The sequence below is a fragment of the Symphalangus syndactylus genome, chromosome X, assembly GCF_028878055.3.
Source record: "Symphalangus syndactylus isolate Jambi chromosome X, NHGRI_mSymSyn1-v2.1_pri, whole genome shotgun sequence".
In the NCBI taxonomy this organism is placed as follows: domain Eukaryota; kingdom Metazoa; phylum Chordata; class Mammalia; order Primates; family Hylobatidae; genus Symphalangus; species Symphalangus syndactylus.
Window position 1 is genome coordinate 119,125,205 of NC_072447.2, and position 25,303 is coordinate 119,150,507.

The 25,303-nt window shown below is 39.6% G+C and overlaps 1 long non-coding RNA gene across 1 annotated transcript in view; it reads right to left on the reverse strand.

Annotated features, from left to right (window-relative positions):
- Positions 1-987: 987 nt before the first annotated feature.
- The window catches only part of LOC129476486 (uncharacterized), a 47,128-nt gene continuing 22,812 nt past the window's right edge, over positions 988-25,303 (reverse strand). The window contains exons 3-5 of the long non-coding RNA XR_008654934.1: positions 10,339-10,480; positions 3,222-3,391; positions 988-2,508 (exon numbers count right to left, since the gene is read on the reverse strand). This is a non-coding gene — a long non-coding RNA (uncharacterized lncRNA). The remainder of the gene's footprint in view (positions 2,509-3,221; positions 3,392-10,338; positions 10,481-25,303) is intronic.

Below are 25,303 nucleotides of genomic sequence, written 5' to 3' on the forward strand. Positions count from 1 at the left end.
CTTCCCAAAGTGCTGGGATTACAGGTGTGAGCCACCACGCCCGGCCTGTCGGAGGATTACTTAAAGCCAGAAGTTGACAAGACTGAGCAACAAAGTGAGACCCCCATATCTACTAAAAAAATAAAAAAAATTAGCTGGGCATAGTGGTGCCTGTCATCCCAGCTACTTAGGAGCTGAGGCAGGAGGATCACTTGAGCCCAGGAGTTTGAGGCTGCAGTGAGCCATGATTGTGTCACTGAACTCCAGCCTAGGCAACAGAGTGAGACCCTGTACATACACACATACATACATACATACATACATACTTACATACCAATTAAAAGAAACAACAAAATTCTAGTTCAAGAGTGATCTATTAGAGTTTTCCCTTGCTCCCGTTTTCCCCCAGTAGAGATAATCAACCATGCCTTTTTTCCTACTATGACTGTACTTTATTATTTACTTCTATTTTTCTCCCAAGATTATATTATTATTTTGAATTATATGTGTGTTGCTAGTAGACTCCCTGAGCAGCGGGACCATGTCTTCATCTCTGGATCATGAGTGCCTAAAATACAGTAGGTGCTGTATCATTTTTATTTGATTTGCATGATTGTACATGAATATATCTAAAACTTTCTAAATGTGTCTTTCAAAATTTTTCTGGATGGATCTCTTCCTAGTGGTAATAAATTGTATATATTTATTACTGCATAAAGCATTGCTATTTTTAAATTCAAAACCACTTCCTTAAACGTCAAGGGAATCACACCCAATTTTTAGTATTCTTGAATATAGTGAAATTGCTCATGTGTACATCACCTCTTACACTTCATTTGTAGGTTTTTATAGCATATCCCTTTTAGATCATTTTTTTCTAAAAAGGAATCCAGCTTAAAATGCTATTTCAACAATACAGATGGTCCCTGACTTATGATTGTTTGACACAAGATTTTTCAACTGTATGATGGTGCAAAAGGGATACACAGACAATAGAAACTGTACTTCGAGTACCCATACAACCATTTTATCTTTCATTTTGAATACAGTATTCAATAAATTACATGAGATATTAAACAGTTTATGATAAAATAGGGTTTGTGTTACATCAGCCCAAGTATGCTGATATAAGTGTTCTGGGCACATTTAAGTTTGGCTAGGCCAAGCTAGGATATTCAGTAAGTTAGGTGTATTACATGAATTTTCAACTCACAATATTTTTAACTTGTGACAGGTTTATCAGGATGTAACCCCGTCAAAAGTCGAGGAGCATCTGTATATATTTCCATTTATATCATAAATATTTACACTTTTATTTGTCAATTATACCTTAATAAAGCTGGGGGGAAATACATATGTCCATCATAGGTAGGATTGCCAAGTAAAATACATTATGCCCCATTAAATTTGAATTTCAGATAAACAACAAGCAATTTTTAGTGTAAGTGTGTTCCGTGCAATATTTAACTGAGCATCCTTTGTTGGGAGGGTGGCTGACTCTGGCAATCCTAGTCGTATGGTACACCTGACCAAGTTTAAGGCTAAATCAGGAAGAGATTGAAGCATCCTTCTTTAGATTGTGGTTAAGAGTGGTGAAAATGTTTTGATTAAACAGTAAAATGACACCAAGTAGAAACGGGTGTTATTTATTAAGCAAGACATTGTTTTGTGTAGCAGATGCCTCATGAAAACACTCTAGCTCAGCTAGATGCTTTTTGTTAGAGACCTGGAAAAGTAGGATTGTTGCCTTGTATTACAAGGGCATTTGAAAGTTGTGTTCTATAAATTATAAAACTTGTCTGGGCCCACATTCTACTTCAACCTCTGCCTACCCCAGGCTTCCTACCTCTTCAGGACGGGTGAGATGCCTCTAGTCCTCAGATAGCAAATTCTTGTCACACCTAGTGCCATTCTCCCAACCAAGGCAAATCATCCCAGCTTACAGTACACTTTATCTACTGAGCCGGAAAACAGCCTCAGAGTCTTTCTTAGCACTGTGTGTGTTTTTAAAACAGCTATTATTAATTCATTAGAATTTGCACCAAAAATTAAACCTGTTTAGCATCACTAGTCTCACAGCTGCCACGTTATTCACTGCACAAGGGCACCTGAATTAGAGAATAAAATGAGGCGATACCCAACTCATTCTCTGTACATCATGGTCTGGGGCTGCGTTCCAAGAGTCTTTTTCTAAATCACATAAGGCACAGACTAGTAGCAGCTCTGTCTGTTCTAGGGGAATAAGCAGGGGGTTACTTGGTATAATTGGTGAAACTGATAAGGGAGAGAATATTTCAAAGAAAGAGAGATGACTTGAAGCATCTATAGTTGAAGAATGGCTTGAACCTTGGCTTCTGAGCATGCTCAACAGTACATGCCCTTCAGTTAGAGAAACTTGAATATAACATTAAACCAGCAGGGCATGGTGGCTCACATATGTAATCCCAGCACTTTGGGAGGCCAAAGCAGGTGGATTGCGTGAGCCCAGGAGTTCTACATCAGCCTGGGCAACATGACGAAACCCCGTCTCTGCAAAAGAATATAAAAAATTACTCGGGCTTGGTGGTGCACACCTGTCATCCCAGCTACCCCAGAGGCTGCGGTGGGAAGATCACCTGAACCCGGGAAGTTGAAGCTGCAGTGAGTCATGATTGTGCCACTGCACTGCAGCCTGGGCGACAGAGTGAGACCTAATCTCCAAATATATATATGTGTGTGTGTGTGTGCGTGTGTGTGTGTGTATAAAACATTAGACCGAAAGCAGTTTTCTACTTAATGATTCATTTTTGTTGTTTGTTTAGTTATGTTCTGTATTAAAGAAATACATACATGACATCCTGATTTTCCACAATAAAGAAATTAAGTGATAAATGATTCATAGATCTATAGTTCCCCAGGTGATTCTGATGTACACAACTTAGCCTAAAGAGTATGACAATTGGCCTGGAGGGAGAATGAAACTAGAACCCATATGAACATAAATAAGACTGTTCACCTGCCCCTTACCTGTAGGTAAGGGCATCCTGACATTCACCATTCTGTAATGAGAAGCTCCTGGTAAATGGGGATGTGTGGGACTAAAGAAATTGTCAGAAATTCAAGAAATTGAGTTAGAGAAAATAGAATAGCCAAACTACAGCCCAAGGCTGAGGCCACTGGAGATAAAACTGTTTAGGACATATGCTCTGGCAAGATACCAGTAACAAAATCTTGCAGCCACACAGCTCTCTGATGAGGCTTACCTTTAGCCAGTTTTAATATGAAGAGTTGTCATTTTATATATAGCTTATATCCCGCCTTGCTTTCTGTCCCCTTCACCATTTCAGTTGCTTGTCTCAGGATCTTCTCCAACTCTATTATTCCTGTCTTGTACATAGACCAGAACTACAAAAAACAGCCCGGATGCAGACACCTCAAGGATTTACAAAAAAAAAAAAAAAAAAAAAAAAAAAAAAAGGAATGACTGCTTACTGGTTTTTCCTCCAATTTTCCTTAATGATGTTCAACATTTTCTGATTATTTTGACCGAAACAATACTTGGGCAGCTGTCTTCAGGGAATAGTCTATAAAGGACTCTTGGCGCCCTTTCCAGGGATGACAACTCAGAACTTGTCATTTTAACATATGCTTGAAGAAATCAAGAAGTAAGGAGATTTTAGGGGTGGAAATATAGATGTGATTTGAAAAGCCAATATGAATAGAGATAAGTTGTTGGGATGGGCTTGTATGGTAGAAAAAAAAAAGGAGTAGAGGCCAGGTGCAATGGCTCACACCTGTAATCCCAGCACTTTGAGAGGCTGACGCAGGGGGATTTCTTGAGCCCAGGAGTTCAAGACAAGCCTGGACAACATAATAAAACCCCCTCTAAAACTAGCTGGGCATGGTGGCACTTTCCTGTAGTCCGATATATTTAGTAGGCTGAGGCAGGAGGATCACTTGAGACAAAGAAATTTGACGTTATGGTGAGCTATGGTTGTGCCATTGCACTCCAGCCTGGGCAACAGAAAGAGACCCTGTCTCAAAAAAAAAAAAAAAAAAAAAAAAAGGCAGTGGGTAAAGATGTATAACTGCTTGGGGAGTAATTCTGTCTAGCTAGAATGTAATGTGAATAAAGTCATGATGGATGCTGGGGTTATAAATGTGGGTTGGGACCAATGTACTCATGTACTTTCTCTTCAAAGATAATTTGTGAAAATTATAGTTTAGGCCAATTTCAAGGCTAATTTTAAGAAGATTCTGCCATTAACAGTTAAAATATCTCTAAAATGGTGTAATAGAATGTGTTCTATTTTCCTCACCAGAATACTGTGATTACCAGATGGCACAAGGGGTATGGAAGACCTTGGGTAATTGACAAGTTGTCAATTACAATTACAGAGTGGTCATATTGCCTACAAAATTCCCCATCAGCTCCTCCCACTCATCTCTAAGCTCTTACATTACATGTCCTACAATGCTATGTGGACTGTAATCAAAACTTCTTGGTTTAAAAACTTTCAAAGGTGGGTTTTTTTTTTAAGTTTAAAGTTCTTTTGTCTGAGGCTCCCACTTTTGTATCTACTTTCTACTTAACCCAAACTCTAGTATAGCATGATTTTCTGTTATGGAAATCAAGCAGGTTTTCTCCATTAAGTTCTGTGCTTCTGTTTTCATAATCCTAATGTTTACTCTCCATTTAACCAGATTACTCAATGTATCATGAGACTATCTGGAGTCTGTAGCTTCCAGAAGCCTCTCTGGAGTATTTGTCTTGCATTTATTCTGAAGAATGCTCTGCCAGAAATAAAAAGTTGACAGACAGCAGATTTTTAAGAGTATTGGAAGGCATAAAAATATAATGGCTAAGAGAAGAGTTGGATTGCTTCAATCTATAATCCTGACTTTATCTGTTTCCTCTCTATAATACAGGGTCATTTCAACTGTTGAGTTAGGTAACATACAGAAACTGCTTAGCACCAGGCATGATGTATACGGAGTGCTTAATTAGTGTTACCTATTATCATCATTGTCAACACTATATAAATAACAAAGTTGACTGTTTTGACTTGTAAGTATTCTATACGAATATGTATGCAAAAGCATTTCAATCTAATAAGCAACCACAAGGCTAATCTCCATTACTTATGTGTAGTCAAAGTACATCGATTCATGGCTTATGCCTCAGATAATTGAAAACCCACCACTTTCATTTAGGTGGCTGTCTGGAGAAAATACGTCACATTTGCATAATGCTTTATGATTAAAAAGAACCTTTTAAGCATATTTGCACTTAAGCCTCAAAATAAATTATTAGAAAGATGATTGGACTTTTCCAATACTACACAATAATTGTGCAATAAAACTGATATTAGAACCTAAGTCTTGATCCTTATATCATGAAAGGCTTCTTTATTATTTGTTAAGATCCCCTGGACCATCTTGACATCGCAAAACAAGTATATATTAGAAAAGTTTTTATTTTAAGAAAAATATCCAAAAGTTTGCAGCCAGACGCAGTGACTCATGTCTATAATCCCAGCACTTTGGGATGTTGAGATGGGAGGATTGATTGAGCCTAGGAGTTCAAGACCAGCCTAGGCAACATGGTGGCAACCCCATTGCTATGAAAAAAGAAAAACATTTTAATTAAACAAAATAAAAATAAATAAAAGTTTGTATGGCAAATTTATAAAGAAATTTATAAGACTCAAGGTGACCAATGGAATAGGCATAATAGAATGCCCATTCCCCTCAAAGCCTGAAGAAAATGTAGGACTTTCTTTATGACTGCCCAGATTGTAAATTTCATCATGTTTCAGGGTCTCAGACCTCAGTGGTCAGAGATACTCAAGGGGAATTTTATTTAAGACTATTAAATGTAAAAAGCAGCTACAGATGGAGTACTTCTATAATTCTACTTCATCCTTGGTGAAAGATATTTTCATTCCATGCTGGGAACTGTTCTTTTTCCATCACTCTTATTACTTTATGAGCCATTTGCTTTGCCAGTAACTACTTTTTTTCCTCTTTTAATGGAATGAAATGGACAAGGTTAAGGCTCATTATCAAACTGGAATGCAGAAGCAACATTTACCATACTTCAAATTTGCCACTGTAGAAACTGTAAAAAATATATGTATATTCTTTGTATTACATTATGTATGTTAATAATATCAAAAAATAATAAAATAAAATCCCCAGAATTTTCTGCTTTCTCAAATAAATTATTAAGTGTAAAGAAAGAACTAGTTTTTAAGATCTTCTGATTTAGACATTCAAAAAATTGAAAGGGTAGATTCCAGATTGATAACCATAAGGGTCTTTAAAGTGGCATTTTTAGGCAGGGCGTGGTGGCTCATTCCTGTAATCCCAGCATGTTGGGAGGCCAAGGCGGGTGGATCTCCTAAGCTCAGGAGTTTGAGACCAGCCTGGACAACATGGAGAAACCCCGTTTCTACCAAAAATACAAAATGAGCAACATGGAGAAGCCCCATTTCTACCAAAAATACAAAAAAAAAAAAAAAAAGCCTGCCATGGTCGCGTGCCTGTGGTCCCAGCTACTCAAGAGGCTGAGGTGGGACGTGGGACGATCGCTTGAGCAACAGGGAATATATATATATATATATATATATTCTTTTTTACAGTTTCTGCAGTGGCAAATTTGAAACACACACACACACACACACACACACACACATTTGTTACCCACTGAAAAACTCTGAAGAGACTTTGATGCATTCAAAGCTATGAAGTTTAGTGAACTATTTAAACTTGCTAAAAACAAGCAATTGAAGCAAGATAGTTCATGTTTCTTAATATTTTAACTGACCAAAAAGTTTTGAATTCTCAGAATGTAGAGTTATTCTATCTGTACATGAATATAAAATCAGTTACCAGTCATTAGATAATAAATGTATTTTATTTTTATTTCAATCCTCCTTCTTCTGTAACAAACTAAATATCAACAAATTTTAGGCTGGGCACTGTGGCTCACATCTGTAATCCCAGCACTTTGGGAGCTGAGGCAGGCAGATCGCCTGAGCTCAGGAGTTCAAGACCAGCCCAGCCAACACAGTAAAACCCCATCTCTACTGAAAATACAAAAATTATCCAGGCGTGGTGGTGGGTGCCTGTGGTCCCAGTTACTCAGGAGGCTGAGGTACAAGAATCACTTGAACCCGGGAGGTGGAGGTTGTAGTGAGCCGAGATCATGCCACTGCACCCCAGTCTGGGTGAGAGAGGGAGACTCTGTCTCAGAAAAAAGAAAAGAAAACAAAACAAAACAAATTTTATTTCTGGATATGAGTAGGTGAATAGATCACACTGGCAGAGAGAATGGGGAAAAGGAATGATAATTGTGTAGCACAGCACCTATTCTAAGGTTCATATTCTATATGGAACAGGGCATAATACGTCACTTTTTGTTATTTTCAAAAAATATAAAGGTACTCAAAGTTCAAGATTAATGATTTTATACTATAACACCTCAACACACTAAAGAAACAATTACAGAGAAATAAATATAACATTGGTAAGACACGCACACTGACAACTTGGCTATCTGCTTGATTGAGTATAAATGTGTGGTGTATGTGCCTTCAAAACAGGGCCTAGATGTTTAGCATAAGAATAAAACTGCAGATACTTTTTTAAAATGCTACTTTATTTATTTATTTATTGAGATGGAATCTCACTCTGTCACCCAGGCTAGAGTGCAGTGGCACAATCTCAACTCACTGTAACCTCTGCCTCCCCGGCTCAAGCGATCCTTCCACCTCAGCCTCTTGAGTAGCTGGGACCACAGGCATGCAACCATGCCTGGCTTTTTTTTTTTTTTTTTTTTGTATTTTTGGCAGAAATGAGGTTTCTTCATGTTGCCCAGGCTGGTCTCAAACTCCCGAGTTTAGGAGATCCACCCGCCTTGGCCTCCCAACATGCTGGGATTACAAGCATGAGCCACCACGCCTTGTCTAAAAATGCCACTTTAAAGACCCTTATGGTTATCAATCTGGAATCTACCCTTTCAATACTTTGAATGTCTAAACCAGAAGATCTTAAAAACTAGTTCTTTCTTTACACTTAATGAATTTATTTGAGAAAGCAGAAAATTCTGGGGATTTTATTTTATTATTTTTTGATATTATTAACATACATTGTAGATAGATCTACAATGCCAATTTATAACTAAGGCAATTATCTGAGTCAGACCAAAATATCTACTCTTACCTGCATTTATGAAGCATTTTGCTCTGTTCTTCAATGCTAAAGTTGCAGCACTGAAGTGGTGTCTCAAGTGATAATAAAGTTGATGTTAAACTCTCTATATGTCTTAAATAATAAGTCTTAGAAGTGGAACAGGAGTGATCCTCTGTTAACCACCCACTTTACTAAATGAGGAAACTCAAGCCCAGAGAGGTGAAGTGGCTTGCCGCATATCGCGAAACTAAATGTTGGCACAGCTGGAGCACAACTAGGTCTCCAGTTTTATGGTCTAGTGTACTTCTGACTTTAAGAGACTGACTGAGGCCGGGTATGATGGTTCATGCCTGTAATCCCAGCACTTTGGGAGGCCAATGTAGGAGAATCACTTGAGCCCAGGAGTTCGAGTTCAGCCTGGGCAACATGGCAACACCCTGTCTTTTCCAAAAAAAAAAGAAAGAAAAAATAAGAGACTGCCACAAGTTTTAATTGGTTGCGCCCAAAAGTGTAAGATAAGTTAATCAGGCAGTACATCTCCATGCATACCAACCATATGGGAGCTCATTCTTAGCAAGGCTGCAAAAAAAAAAAAAAAAAAGTATATAAAGATTTCTATTTAATGGAACTTTTTTGCTTTTAAAATGATAACAGAAGTGGCTGGGCGTGGTGGCTCATGCCTGGAATCCCAGCACTTTCAGAGGCCGAGGTGGGCAGATCACTTGAAGTTCAAGACCAGCCTGGACAACATAGTGAAACTCCGTCTCTACTAAAAATACAAAAATTAGCTGGGTGTGGCGGGGTACACCTCTAGTCCCAGTTACTCAGGAGGCTGAGTCAAGAGAATCGCTTGAACCCAGGAGGCAGAGGTTGCAGTAAGCCACGATAGCACCACTGCACTCCAGACTGGACGACAGACATTATATCTGGTAGTTTTTTTGTAGATTCTTCTCTGTAGAAGATTATGTTATGTGTGAATAAGGAGAGCCTTAACTGCTTTCCTTCCAGTCTGGATGCCTTTTATTTCTTGCCTTATTACACTGAGTAGAACTTCTAGTATAATGTCGAATAGAAATGGTGAGAGCAAACCTCCTCTACTTGTTCCTGATCTTAAGAGCAACCCTTTCACTTTTTTCCCCTTTACTGATACATAATATTTGATATATTTATGGGGAAATTGTGAGTGCTTCTTACATGCACAAAACGTGTAATGATCAAGTCAGGGTATGTGAGGTATCCATCACCTTGAGTATTTATCATTTCTATGAGCTGGTAACATTTCATGTCCTCTTTTCTATCGAAAAGCATTCACTTTTTTAAACCATTAATGTGATATAGGCTACAAAGATTTCATGGACAACTTTAGCCAAATTGAGAAAGTTTCTTTCAATTTCTAGTATCCTGAGATACTAGACATGACATCTTTTAAAACTTTTGTAGGTTTTTGAAGGTTAAACAAAAGATGAAATAATCATCATAAACAGAAAGACATCAATGTTTTTCCATTAAAAAGATTCCTGAGAGGGCAGATGTTACATATGAAAGTGCCTAAATAGAGTTCTTTTTATGAGACAGGGTCTTCCTCTGTTGCCCAAGGTGAAGGGCAATGGTGCAATCACTGCTCACTGCAACCTCGACCTCCTGGGCTCAAGTGATCCTCCCACCTTAGCCTCCCACCTTGCCTCCCAAGTAGCTGAGACCACAGGCATACATCATCATGCCTTTTATTTTATTTCATTTTTGTAGAAACAAAGTCTTAATATATTGTCTAGGCTGGTCTTGAACTCCTGGCCTCAAGCAATCCTCCTGCTTTAGCCTCACAAAGTCCTGGGATTATAGGTGTGAGCCACTGCACCCGGCCTAAATAGAGTTCTTATGCATTTCTAGAGACAGCTCGGGGACTTATTGTTGCATGTCCTTCTGCAAATGACTTCAAAAGAAGAGGGTGTAAAAATCATATTTTTAATAAAAAGGTTGAAGAAAGTATAAGAAATGTTTCAAAAGTAATAATTTTTAAAATATAATAATGATTTTAAAAGTGATTTCAACATCGCATATATCTGCCATAATGGAATTATAACCTTAATAGGAAGATGTCTCAAGTTTTGTAAAGAGGTTTTCTTATGACACAATAAAGCAAATACTAAAAATCAGTAGTATTTCCTACAAGTTTTGGTTGCATACCTAAGTGTGGTGGCATGTGTCTGTAGTCTCAGCTATGCTGGAGGCTGAGGTGGGAGGATCACTTGAGCCCAGGAATTTGAGGCTGCAGTAAGCTATGATCATGCCACTGCACTCCAGCCTGGGCAACAGAGCAAGACCATGTCTAGAAAAAAAAAATGTGAAGAAGATGTATTTTTTTTGTGGTTGAAATGAGGTCTCACTCTGTTGCCCAGGCCAGTCTTGAATTCCTGGTCTCAAGCAATCCTCCCACCTCAGCCTCCCAAAGTGCTGGGATTACAGGCATGAGTCATGATGCCCACCTGAATTATGAACTTTTCGTGCATTTGTGAACCCTCTGATGGACGCGTGAATTGAATGTTCACTGAAATGATCAGAACAGGTAAAGCATTTGATTTATATATTTTGGGAAGTGAGAGTCTTTAATTATAGGAAAAGTCCACATGAAGTCTACATATTTATTTTTCAAATTGATGTGACTCAGTGCAATAGACTGCCTCCCTCCCCCACCCATTTATACTGAGCCTTCATATTCAGAACAGCAGAAAATTGAGGCACTTAAAGTTGAAGCACTTATCTGAATGATTAAACCCAGATCAACAAGTGAAGAGCAATTGTAACAGCACAAAAAGAGGACTAAAAAGGGGCTTTTTGTTCACTTTTTTTTTTTTTTGCAGAGGGGTGCAGGGCTTTAAAATATTTCATTTATGAACTGAATGGTCTTCTTCACAGAAGATCTTTCCATTCATTCAAAGAAATCTTGTATGCTGAGGAGACATGCAGGAATGGGAAAAGATGAAAACCCAGGGAATAAAAAGCAAACCTACCTCCTAAAAATTAACCAGTCGGCTGGAATATTACATAATCAAGTATTGTTTTCTAAGGTTAAGGTTGCTAGATATGGCATGAGGCATACTTATACTAAAAAAAAATTATTTGTTGTTTATCTCAAATTCAGATTTAACTGGGCATACTGTAATTTTATTTGCTAAATCTGGCAACCTAATAAGGTGTTATACCCTCACATCTGTGGCATTTAAAATTCAGAGCTGGGTTTTATAATTTAACATCCTTTAAAAAACAAAGTGTTTTTACACTGCTGCGTATAGGGGTGGGGGCGGGGGAAACTCTTTCTTCCCTGACTGTAAAAAAAATTTTTGAAACCTAACTGTTCCATGATTTTCATAAACGTTCCGCAAAATTTATTTACAGAAATTAGATTCTAAGTTCCTATACGATGTCAACATCAATGTAAGACAAAGTTCTAGGATTGTAAGTTTTCCAGTTATCTGTGGATGCACTACCTTCTCAATCAGAACGTTGTATTTATTTATTAATGCCAGAGTTTATGTTTCAGTGAGCTTGGGGGAAGGGGAAAAATTCAGGAACACCACTTTGCTATTAGTCCTGGCGCAGTGAGCACAATGTAGGCTCTGTATCTGCTTAGTACTTGCTGAGCAACAGAGGGTTAACATCTTTTTCAATGTTGCCACTCAAATTGCTGCTTACCATCTAAAGTACAGGGTACAGAATGGAGAGAAAGGCCACAAGGGTCATTATGCTTTGGTGGAAAAAGACGTATCATTATTTTCATTCTATTCAATGCCAACAACCCATTTATTAAAGGACGAAATTGGAAATTCTCCACTTTACTCTTGAGGACTGTTTTATTTCCACAACCTGAGGAAAAGAAAGAAGGCTTTACAAATGGATCACTGCAATTGTCAGGACCTTTTGGTACCAACAGGCGGCCCTCACCCAATTACACTATGCTCATTGTTGAAACAGTTGAATTTCATTTCTTCCTTATACTGAGTTTAAATTTTTTTTGGATGTTGTCTAGCTGCTGCTGTAGAGTTGAAATATTTTAACATCGGGTAGCTGAGGCTTGCTTCATGAAACCGACATATTATTTGGTCAGTCACTGAAGGAAATTAATTACATAAGATTTCAACCTGGAGAAATCTCTCTCTTCTGTAAAGATATATTCTATTTCATTTGTACCACCATGTGTCATTTATTCCTTTTTGCTGTGTATTATAGTTGTGTGCATGGTTCATCTCCCCTATTCAACCATGTAGTTTGCTCATCTTAATCTGCTCATCCAGAATTTTATATTATACACCATAGTTTCTTTTAGTTTAGTTTTTTGCTTGTTTGTTTGTTTGTTTGCTGTTAATACAGACAGTCTCCCTCTGTTGCTCAGTCTGGTTTCAAACTCCCGGGCTCAAGCCATCCTGCCACCTCGAACTTCCAAAGTGCTAGGATTACAGGGGTGAGACACCATGCCCAGTCACATCACATCATAGTTTTTGCTTTTGTTTTGTTTTGATTTTGTTTTGTTTTGTCTTTTTTTGTAGGGGAAGTATCATAGGTTTTCGATAAATATTTGTTGAATTTGGCCAGGCACAGTGGCTGATGCCTGTAATACCAGCATTTGGGGAGGCCAAGTCGGGAATTTGAAACAAGCTTGGGCAACACAGTGGGACTCCGTCTCAAAAAAAAAAAAAAAAAAAAAAAAATTAGCTGGGCATGGTAGCCTGCACCTGTAGTCCCAGCTACTTGGGTGGCTGAGGTGAGAGGATGGTTTGAGCTCAGGAGTTCGAGGCTGCGGTGAGCCATGATTGGTGCCACTGCACTCCAGCCTGAATGACAGAGCATGACCGTGTCTCAAAAATGGATAGATAGATAAATAGGCAGATATATATAGATAGATAGATAGATTTGTTGAATGAATGAATGTGTGAACTGTTTTTTGTTTATATATATATATTTTTTTTTTTTTTTTTGTACAATGATCAGAGGCATACCCAGATGTGTGGGGCTTCCAAGCAAATATCTCCAAAAAGAACTTCTTTCCTTTCATTAACTTGAAATAAAAGACTTTAGACTTCTGTTATCCAGGACTACTTGGACTCAGAGAGAAGGAGGAGAAAGGTTTTAGCATTTTCCCCACAGACAAAATCTAAACTTCTGTGGCCCCTGTGGGTAGATAGAGAGGTTTAATTATATAAAATTAAATAACAGTGGTAAAAAGTGAGTGTTAACTCTAAGTGCAGTGTATTCCAGAGTCTTAAAGCAGGTATCTTATCCATCATTAGTTGGATTTTAGGTCAGTGTATTTTTGCATATCTGGAGAATGACTTGAATGTGGCCAGAGAGAGGACGACAGACACTGGAGGGCTAGAAATGTTACTCTGGAATGGGGAAAAATGATGTGAAAAAAACCTTGGATACAACCATAGGAAGAACAGTGCATAGTAAGAAAAATGAGGAAGGGGCCAAGTGAAAAATTTGGAGGCTAGTTTAGAGATTCCGCTGAGTAGAAGACCAGGAGAATATATTCAGTATTCAAGAGGCTAAGGACATAATTTTGAATCCAGAGTAGATTCCAGATCTAAGGCAATGCTCTTCTTTAAAAATACAGTTGGGAGGTAAGGAGAAAACATGAAAGACAAAGAGAATGAAGAGATAGATGGTGAGATCAAGCAAAAAATGCTAAAACTAGTGAGGAAGAATTGAAGACCCCACAGAATAAGGCTAAAGTAATGAGTTTAGGCACTATACTGGAAAATCGGATAAGACTTATTGAAATTTAATCAATCAATTTAAAAAGGATACTGGTCCTTACTATGTACCAGTCATTGTACCAGGTTCTTTTTCTATTATATCTTATTTAATCTTCAAATAACTATTTAAATAAAAATGTTTATCTCCATTTTCCAGATTTCAAAAAAATGTGGCTCATATACGTTATATTCAAGATCACACAGATAGTGGGAAATTGAGAAAGAATTCCAACTCAGGAATAATTTAAGGGGTTCCTGACAGACTTGAATCCCACATCCTTTCCACTACATTTAATGAATGGAGCTTGCCTCAGAAGAGTTCAAATAACTATGCATCTCTATATTTACTGCTATATAGTTTCTTTGTTACCCTCTGGGATTTGATGGCACTGGAATATAGTAATTTTGTAATAAATAAAGGCAACTGAAATCCTAAAGAGGATGGAGGTCAGAAGGGAAATTACATTGGTCAGAAAGCATATTTCCCCTTTCCTGAAGGTGTGACAACAGAAAAATACATGCCTGGACTCCCTCCACCACCTCTCAACCCTCATATCTCTCAATTCTCTAATTCTAGGAACTAGTTTTATGTAGTCACCTCTTACAGGTGTGCCCTCACTTCATGCGCCAACCCAATCCAGACTCTAAATGGAGGAGGGGAAAGGCAAAGCAACTTGGTGGCTATTCACATCACTCAGTTCACATCACATCACATCACTCAGACTGAGACCTTTTGTTCCACTTTTGATGTAGATCCTGTCAATAACTTGTGCTCCTTCTAACTTTAATAGCTCTTCAATTGATTTCCTGCTTTCTCCCTCCCTTCTCCATCCCGCTACTTCAGATCATTTCAGGGGCTGTATTACTTGACCTTAAACTCTACACTTGTCAACACTGACTCACTGGTTCCTGGTGCCACACCTTCCAGATGCTGACCACTACTAGCACTTCCTCCAATTCTATTATTAACAATAATAAAACCGATGAAGCACTGTTAAATTTGTCCTTTTACCTGGACCTTACAATCACGTATACTTGGGTGCACGTATATCTTTTTTAAAATTGTTGTTGGGACCTTACACGTCATGAACCTAGCTAACTCATTAAGCCTAATCAGATATGTAAAAGAAAAAAGTTAATGATCACAGTCTAAAAATAAAATCTGAACTCTAGAAAGTCTTAATTTGCAATACAGAGCATTGAGGTCCACAGAAATGGCTTATTACAGAGGATTCTTTTCCCAAATTAAGAAAAACACTACATGATTCCTTGGCACAGAATTAGACCTTACAAAAAAGAAACTTCTGGTACATGTATTTTCTTTTTTCTTTTCTTTTTTCAAAACAGGGTCTCATTCTGTTGCCCAGGTTGGAGTGCAGTGACCATCACTCCACATCCAGAGCTCAAGTGATCCTCCCACCTCAGCCTTCTGAGTAGCTGGGACCACAGGTCCCAGGCGCACCACCATGCCTGGCTAATTTTTAAAATTTTTGGTAGAGATGGGTTCTCCCTATGTTGCCCAGACTGGTCTCCAACTCCCAGGCTCAAGTGATCCACCCACCTCAGCCTCCCAAAGTGCTGCCATTACCGGTGAGAGACATCACAATTACAGGTGAGAGCCACCGCAATTACAAATGAGTTCCTTATCCTCATTTGAAGCATAAGGAACTTGAAGGATTACGAGTCGTTCTCAGACACGAGGTTAGCAGAGCTCCTTTTTCCGATTAATAGACCAGTACTCTTAGACTTAAGCCCTGTTGTATTCTGACTATTCCTTTTCCTATTAACTGATACACTGTGTTTTGTTTTGTTTTTTGTGGTTTCTTTTCTGAGACAGGGTCTCACTCTGTCGCCCAGGCTGGAGTGCAGTGGTGAGATCAGAGCTCAAAGCCTCGACTTCGCAGGCTCAAGCAATCTTCCTGCCTTGGCCTCCCAAAGTGGCGGGATTACAGGGGTGAGCCAACGCACTTGGCCCAGATCTATCTTTGGATTCAGGGACCTCAACCCCAAGGGATCTGATTTAGTATGTCTGGAGGAGGGACTCAAGAATCTCCATTTTAACAAGTATCCATGTGATTCCGATGCAGGCAGTCCAAAGACCACCCTTTGAGAAATGCTATTTTAGCTAGTTTGAAACAAAGCTCCAGTCAAATAATTCTGAAAGTGAAAATGCTGGAGTATTATTCAATTTGAGTGTTGTGTTGCCTTGAGTTATAGGGCTCTTACACAATGCAAAATGAATAATGTGGAATGCCATTCACTGCAATAAAATGTCAACATTTCAAGTATTTTTTCAAAAGACTTCTTAAGAGTTGCTCTTTCCACACACGGTCCTGTTTAAAAGGAATTACAGCTGCTCCTACTTTTATAACTAGCACATCCAAATCTGCCTATGAAATATTTAAAATGAACAAAGTACAATTACAGCTATATTTACAGTTGTGTGGAACAAATCCATTGCCTTCAAAATTATAAGTCTGGCTAAGTAAAACTAACCAAAAACTCTACTGAAAAACAATGGAATTCTTAAGCACATAAGCAATGGAACAAATCACATGTGGAAAATCAATAGATTTAGACTACACAAAAATGGAAAAAGTTGAAGCTCAAAAACCATTACTAAACAAGAAAACCTAAAACACAAGCCACAAACTGGGAAAATATTTGCAACAAACATTAAGAAGGGTTGATAGATTTGAAATATAAAAAGGCTCATGAAAGTCAAAAGGGAACATGGATAAAGAACAAGAACAGAGATAAATACATATGGGAAAGTTTAAGAACTTAATGGTATATACATTTTTTAACATTCAGCATTTTAAAACACCAGTGATATATACCATTTTTGTCAGTCAAATTAAGAATGTTTAAGGGATTGAGAGAAATTTCAGTGAAATGGATAGGTACTCACAAACACTGCTAGTATAATAGATGGACAAATTGGTGTAAAGTTTTTTTTGTTGTTGTTTTGTTTTGATTTGTTTTGAAACATGGTCTCACTCTGTCGCCCAGGCTGGAGTGTAGTGGCACAATCACAGCTCACTGCAGCCTCAACCTCCAAGGCTCAAGGGATTCTCCCACCTCAGCCTCCTGAGTGGCTGGGACTACAACGGGCCACCATGTCCAGCTAATTTATTTTTATTTATTTATTTTTATTTTTTATTTTTTTGTAGAGTTGGAGGACTCACTTTTTTGCCCAGCCTGGTCTCAAACTCCTGGGCTCAAGTGGATCCTCCCTGCCTCAGCCCCCCCAGTGCTAAGATAACAGGTATGAGCCAGTAAGCCAAGCCTCAAACTTTCTTTAAAACAATTTAAAAATTCTTACTATGAATGTTTTTTGAAAGAAAAAAAATCACACACTTAGTCTCAGTAAATTCCTAAGACTCTAGTTTAATCGGAAATTTAGAAAAAGGACTAAGAACAGAATTATTATTATTATTATTATTATTATTATTATTTGAGACTTGAGTCTCACTCTGTTGCACAGGCTGGAGTGCAATGGCGCGATCTCGGCTCACTGCAAACTCTGCCTCACAGGTTCTAGCAATTCTGCTGCCTCAGCCTCCCAAGTAGCTGGGATTGCAGGCGCCTACCACCATGCCCAACTAATTTTTTATATTTTTAGTAGAGACGGGGTTTCACCATGTTTCATCATGTTGGCCAGGCTGGTCTTGAACTCCTGACCTCAGGTGATCCACCCACCTCGGCCTCCCAAAACTGCTGGGATTACAGGCATGAGCCACTGTGCCCGGCCCAGAATTATTTTTAAGATGGAAAAATTGGAATCAATCTAAAGATGATAAAAGAATGATTAAAGAAACAATCCATGGTATATCCACATGACAATGTTATATAGCAATTTAAAATGTTTTTTTCAAGCACTTAATGGTGCTTAAAATGTTTCAGATACAAGGATGCTTTGAAAAGCAAGATATGGCATTTATATATAATATGATCCCAATTTTCTTTTAAAACATTTTTATATGCATATAAAAAAGCTGTAAATAAATAAATCAAAATGCTAACAGCTGTTATCTATGGGTGTTAAGGTTTTTATTCTTCTTTTAGTGATTATCTGTGCTATCAATTCTCTGCAATGACCATATGTTACTCTAATAATCAGAAAATGCAATAAAAGGTATTTCAAAAGTCCCTCTGAAAACATAACATAAAGAAGGAAAAGTTGTCAACTTAATTAATTTATAGTTTGCAAGTGACAGAGAACACTCACCACTTATTTCTGCAACAGGCACTGGAATCCATTTATGGAATGCCAATGACCTTATATTCTCAAGACAACTGCTTATCTGTCTCTCTAATTGGAAGAGGGGGATATGGAGAAAAGACAACAGTCTCTAGGAATAGATGTCTGAAGGGAGTTAAACCAAGTATCAGGGTAAAGTAAAAGGAAAATTTTACTAACAATCCTTAGTCTAACTATATTCTAATTTAGAACTCTTAGCCCAAAACATTTCTCCTTGTACAAACTGGTATACCAACTGATCAACATAACTAACACCATTAATATTTGAGTGTTTTTAAAAAATATATAGGAAAGGCTTTCCTGCATGAATTTAAAATTGCAATCATATGAGTAATGTAATTTCTTCCTTAAAGGTTAGATGATTGGATAGGGGTTAATTTTGATAATGAAAAGACTGAAAAGGAATATGACACATGCTGGATTACTTCACCCACCCTACCAGAGACCAACTTTGTATGAGAAAATACTAAAGAATCTTAGTCAGGCCTCCATATTAATTTTGTATTGGTAATGCTTGATAGAGAGATCAAGGGACATAGATAATTCTAGTACACTATGTTGTAACTGAATACTCAACTAGAACCCAAATGTCTTCATATTAAAATCAGTATGGCAAATGGCCCCTTCTTGGTTGCTAGGCAAACAAAAACAAACTGGGGGTCGCTTCAGGGAATCTGGGAGGAAGGCAGAGCCAAGGTTTTCTCCCAGGTCCACAGGAGATTAAGACTTGAGCATTCCCAAACTGAAAGGGGGAAATTAGATTTGGTGAATTTCATTCTCCATATTAAAAGGATAGGTTCAAAATTGAGAGGTTTCATAGGTTGATGCACTATATCTAACTGATCAAATCTCTGCCAAGGGCTAGATATGCCAGCTGACAACTGGGTAGCCACTGTATACAACGTACCTCGTAGCTGGATTAAGGCAATGAATGAAAGAACTAGCAAGGAGTTAGCTAAGAACACTTTAGCAAAGTGAGTCTATTTTATTTAAACCTATCCTTTGGAAGTTAGAAAAAGAAAGGAGAGACTAACAGCACACGTGGAAAGGCAGATATTGTAAGGATCTTGTGAAGTGTGGGGAGGAGGGTTACTCAAATAACAGAAGAGAATGGGTGAAAGAGCCCTAAAGACAGATTTTTGTCTATTATCAATTCCGTAGGCATTTTTTGAGCCAGGCACTGTGTCGGTCCAGGAGATACATGGAAAGAGGGCCTTTCCTTAAAGATTTCATGGTCTAACAGGGCACAGTGGCTCATACCCATAATCCCAGCACTTTGGGAGGCAGTGGTGTAAGGATCACTTGAGCCCAGGAGTTGGAGACCAGCCTGGTCAATATGGTAAAACCTTGTCTCTACAAAAAAAAAACAAAAAATTAGACGGTGCGTGGTGCACGCCTGTAGTCCCAGCTACTCAGGAGGCTAAGGTGGGAGGATCGCTTGAGCCCAGGAGGTCAAGGCTGCAGTGAGCTGTGATTGAGCCAGTGCACTCCAGCCTGGGTGACAGAGCGATACCTTGCCTAAAAACAAAAGCAAAATGGATAAAGATTTCATGGTCTAGTGGGGAAGATAGATATGTGAATTACAAAGTATAGTCAAGTCCTACCTACTGGTAAAAACTCTGGCAGACAACACAGTCTCTTCATCTTTCATCAAACATTTATTTGCTCTATTGTATACCTGGGACATAGAAACTACAGATACAAAGACCAGTATGATAGGGTCACTACCCTTAAGGAAGTTATTATAGTCTAGTTGGGGAAATAGACATATCAACAATGGCAATGGCAACAAAATGTCATGAAAGCTAGGTATAAGATGTTATGAGACTGAGCTGAGCAGTGTCTCAAGCCACCACTTTGTGAGGCCAAGGAGAGAGGATGGCTTGAGCCCAGGAGGTCAAGACTGCAGTGAGCTGTGATCGTGCCACTGCACTCCAGCCTGGCCTACACTGTCTCTTAAAAAAAAAAATGTCATGAGACTCTTAGCTCTCTATAGTTATGTTTGGCCTCACCTGTGCAACTTTCTTAATGGGGAGAGAGAGATCTCTTGTAGCAGGACGAGCTGCAGACAAAACTCCTCAGACACCGAGTTAAAAAAGGAAGGGGTTTATTTGGCCGGGGGCATCTGCAAGACTCCTGTCTCAAGAGCAGAGCTCCCTGAGTGAGCAATTCCTGTCCCTTTTAAGGGCTTACAATTCTAAAGGGGTGCACGTGAGAGGGTCGTGATCAATTGAGCAAGCAGGGGGTACGTGACTGGGGGCTGCATGCACTGGTAATTAGATCGGAACAAAACAGGACAGGGATTTTCACAGTGCTTTTCTATGCAATGTCTGTAATCTATACATAACATGACCGATTAGGTCAGGGGTCGATCTTTAACTACCAGGCCCAGGGTGTGGCGCTGGGCTGTCTGCTTGTGGATTTCATTTCTGCCTTTTAGTTTTTACTTTTTCTTTTTTTGGAGGCAGAAATTGGGCATAAGACAATATGAGGGGTGGTCTCCTCCCTTATTCCACCACTTTGAGACTCTCACTCAATCGTGGGAGTTCTCACTTTCATTTTTACTACCTAAGTCTTCTTGCAAGACAGATTGATAGTGATTCATATAGCACCCTTGTGCTGAAGCATTTTGGTGAACTAAGGTAGCGATGAAGCTTTTTATCATTTGAAGAAGTACAGGTAGGAAACAAGGGAGCCGTAAGCAGGTTCCTATTACTATTACAACTCTTATTATAAGAGTTTTAAATTCTCCTAGCGCTGGGAACCATTTTGAAAACATGGCCCCAGGATCAAATCCATGCCACACTTGCATGGGCACATGTGCCAGTTTTGTCATATCTTTAACTGTGTCTTCAACTACTTGCCCTTGATTATCTATGTGTAGGCAGCAATTAGTAAGGTTAAATTTCCTACAGACCTCTCCTTCAGCTGCTAGCAAGTAGTCGAGAGCTAATCTATTTTGATAGATAGCATTTCTCATCTGAGTTTCTTGCCGGGCCAGAATAGTCAAGGCTCTGCCGGTTTTATTAGTGATTATTTTTAAGACAGCTTGTAACTGTATGATTTGGTTGATCATGTAAATGGGGGTCCGGTATCCCTATGAGCCATCTTGTGCCTAAGTAGCAGGCCTATAATATTGTATGATTTTCTCAGGGGGCCATTTATCATTTTTTTTTAATTTCGTATAGCTATGCTTCTCTTTTCGCGGGAAGCATAGACAGGGAAGCCCAGGAGTTCATCTGTTTTTATGGTCAGTAGGAAGAAAGATGGTTTAATAGTGTCAATAGCACAACTACCTGCCTACTGGTCAGGTAATTTGGCATAAGCTCTATGCCTACATAACCAGTATAATCTAGTGGGGGCTGTCCAGTCCCAGTGGGACTCTGGGTGGGTCCACACGGTTTGCAACTTAGGGAATTTACTAAATGGATTTCTCTCTGTGTGATTTGAACTCCACCAAGTGACTGTTTTTGTGGTACCATTATACAGTTTCTGTCCCAGACAACTAAGTCGTCTTACGGGGTGAGTGAATTCTTTTCCTTCTCTAGCTATGCAATATTGTCTAATAATTGAGGCTTTTAGGACCTAGAAATTATCAAGGTGATTCTTTTGAGCCGGGAATTCATCAGGAACTGGGTCCATAGGTACTAATTCTAGGGCTTCCCATGGCCATTGATCTCCTATTACAGCTCCTCCACATCTATAACATGAAGTGACATTGAGAGACTAGGCTACATGCTCGGCTAATTGCAAAAACAAATTTCTTGTTTTTCCTGGAATTTCTGGTACTGGCACATTAGTTCTTCATAGAAAGTTTGAAATACTGGCTCAGGAGAGCATTTGTAAACTTCTCCTCAAACTAAGATATTTACTCGAGGATCCAGTCCGGTCCCGTCTATTCCTAAGGTCACACGCTCCTCTTTTTTCTAGTAAGGATCAAGGGGATTGGTTATTACTAGCTCTAAGGGGTTACATTGTCCCTTAGTGCAGGAAGGGCCATTTTTTTCCTTTCTAAGGTGGACTGAATCCTTTTCATTTTTTTTTTTTATCCAAGTGGCCTAAATGACACAAGACCAGTATTTACATTTATTTCCACACAGTCCTAATTTATGACAGATGTACTTATTTTCTGCCATATAGCCTCTTTTCTAATTAAGAGAACCACACCTTATTCCTAATTTATTACTATTAATGAGAGCACAGGTATCAAATTTTAAGATGACTTGTTTGGGCACCTCTTTTTCTTCTGTTTCAGCTAACACTTTACTTGTATTGCTTATGAGCCCTCACTAGTCCTCAGTCTGTAATCTTATTTTAAAAACTGTGGTCATGGGAGGCTCAGATGGGTCATAACACACATCCAGTTGGTCGTTTCCTGAGCTACATACCTTGTATAGAATAACGTTACACAAACAAGTTCTTTTTAGAGTTCCAGTACACTTATAATAACCATAAAATAATAGGACCGTAGCAACCTTTTGTCCTACCTCAGTGACGATGTATACACTGGGAATAGTCCTCAGACTGAGGAAGGTCAGCTGAAGTCCTTATGGTACAAGTCCAAATTTTAAGGAAAATGATGGCCGGGCGCGGTGGCTCATACTTGTAATCCCAGCACTTTGGGAGGCCGAGGCGGGCAGATCACGAGGTCAGGAGATTGAGACCACGGTGAAACCCTGTCTCTATTAAAAATACAAAAAAATTAGCCGGGCGTGGTGGCGGGCGCCTGTAGTCCCAGCTACTCGGAGAGGCTGAGGCAGGAGAATGGCGGGAACCCGGGAGGCGGAGCTTGCAGTGAGCCGAGATCGCGCCACTGCACTCCAGCCTGGGCGACAGAGTGAGACTCTGTCTCAAAAAAAAAAAAAAAAAGGAAAATGAGTCCCACGATGAGTTTTCTCATGCTTCGGCCATGCGTGGACCAGTCAGCTTCTGGGTGTGACTGGAGCAGGGCTTGTTGTCTTCTTTAGAGTCACTTCGCAGGGGTTGGCGAAGCTGCTCCCGTCCACGTACTGCTCACAGTCTACTGATGTTTAAGGATGGTCTCGGAGGTTGGGCCTGCAGGAATAAACTAAGCCTAACACCTCTACACAGTGATGTTCAACTGGGCTCTCTGATACCGGGAGCAAGATGGTGGGGTTTAGGGTGTTGCAAACTTCAATGGTTATGTGGGGATTTTCACATAGCAAACTTTGGCACTTAGTTAATCTAGCATTTGTTAACCAATGACGTCCTTTGGTAGTCATTAAAGTTACCACAGCATGGGGGGCCTTTATATTCAGGTTTTGCCTAAGGGTTAGTTTATCTGCTTCTTGGGCTAACACGGCCATTGCTGCCAGGGCCATTAGACCTGGGGGCCAGCCTTTGGAAACCCTATCTAGTTGTTTTGAGAGATAGGCCACTGGCTTTGGCCAGGGCCCCACAGTCTGGGTTAAAACTCCAACTGCCATTTTTTCTCTTTCTGACACATAGAGTGTAAAGAGTTTTGTCAGGTCAGGTAGCCTCAGGGCTGGGGCCAACAGGAGTTTTTCTTTTTTTTTTTTTTTTTGAGACGGAGTCTCGCTCTGCGTCGCCCAGGCTGGAGTGCAGTGGCACAATCTCGGCTCACTGCAAGCTCCGCCTCCCGGGTTCACGCCATTCTCCTGCCTCAGCCTCTCCGAGTAGCTGGGACTACAGGCGCCCGCCACCACGCCCGGCTAATTTTTTTTTGTATTTTTAGTAGAGACGGGGTTTCACCGTGGTCTCGATCTCCTGACCTCGTGATCCGCCCGCCTCGGCCTCCCAAAGTGCTGGGATTACAAGCGTGAGCCACCGCGCCCGGCCTTCTTTTAACACATGAAAGCTCGTTGCTGTTGGTTGTAATAGATGTATTTTATCCAATTTACATTTTTATTAACTGTCACCTACCAAAATATTGACTCAAATCCTGCAGCTTTGATTTCAAGCTTTAAATTGATCTGGTATTCCTCGTGGGACTCCAGTTACGTCTAAATAGACATAAGAGTTGAAAGACCTATAAGGGGCTTCTCTCGCTTTACAATGTCTTATATTTTTCCTTCTGGTTGATGAAATGCCAGGGTGAAAGGGTTAGCCAATTGGACTAAAGTACAAGTGCCACTCCAGTGATTCAGCAGAGTGCCCAGTAAAGGTCCACCACAATACCACCACACATCTGCTCAGGGATGAAACAAGGGCTGACTGATTGATAAGCTCTTGAAAATTATTAAGCTCACTGCATCCCTTCAGGTCTCCAAGGAACGCTAAGTTTCCTCCCTGTCATGAGAGACACGAAGTGAGCTTAGTGTTGGGAGATGGAGGCTGGATGGCCCTCAGGGGCTGACCCACAGGGTGCCGGACTTTGGGATATAGCAGAGAGAGCTTGGCACGACTTATTACTCCAGGCTGTAGAATCCTGGAAAAGAGCTACCATGCAGCCTACACCTGGTCGCCTGGAAGACCACCTTAGTGGAAAGGGGACCAATCTGGGCATCTGGCCTGCCATGTGCACAAGCATAACAATTGCTTTTGTTTAACATGCAGATGGAATATTTGATCCATTTTAACCAGGCATTTGCATCTTGGTATCCTGTCTTAATTGCTAAAGTTTGTTTTAAGTCTTTAACTTCTATGATCCTCTAGTAAAATGAATGTACGGTTTTAGGAAATTACAAAAACCGGTTGGGGCAGTCTATCCTTGCTCTTTAGTGGTCCACAGAATGTTGGACCAACTATGGCATGAAAGCTGTACATCGGGGGGCAAGACTCCTAGTTGGCACTGGAGTCTTTATCGAAATCTCCCCGGATTAAATGGTCCTAGTTTACTAATGCCCAGTCTGAGGAGAGTCAGGAGGGACAGAAGTACTTTTCTGAAGTAGAAAGCTGTCTTTGACTTGGCAAGTCCTCACAAGGTATAACAAGGCAAGCATTAAATGCAATAGTTTGAGGCGAAATTGACTTGGTTATGTTAACAACTAGATGGTCAGCAATAGAACGAGGAAAGGAGAAAGAGTAATAGGATAGATTAAAAGAGTTAAATTTTTCTTAGCTTTAGTTTGGTAGGGTTTTCCCCTGGGACTATGGCCCACGATTCTGGAGGGGGTGGCGCTTTCTTGACTCAGGTGTGATGAGTCTATCCTTT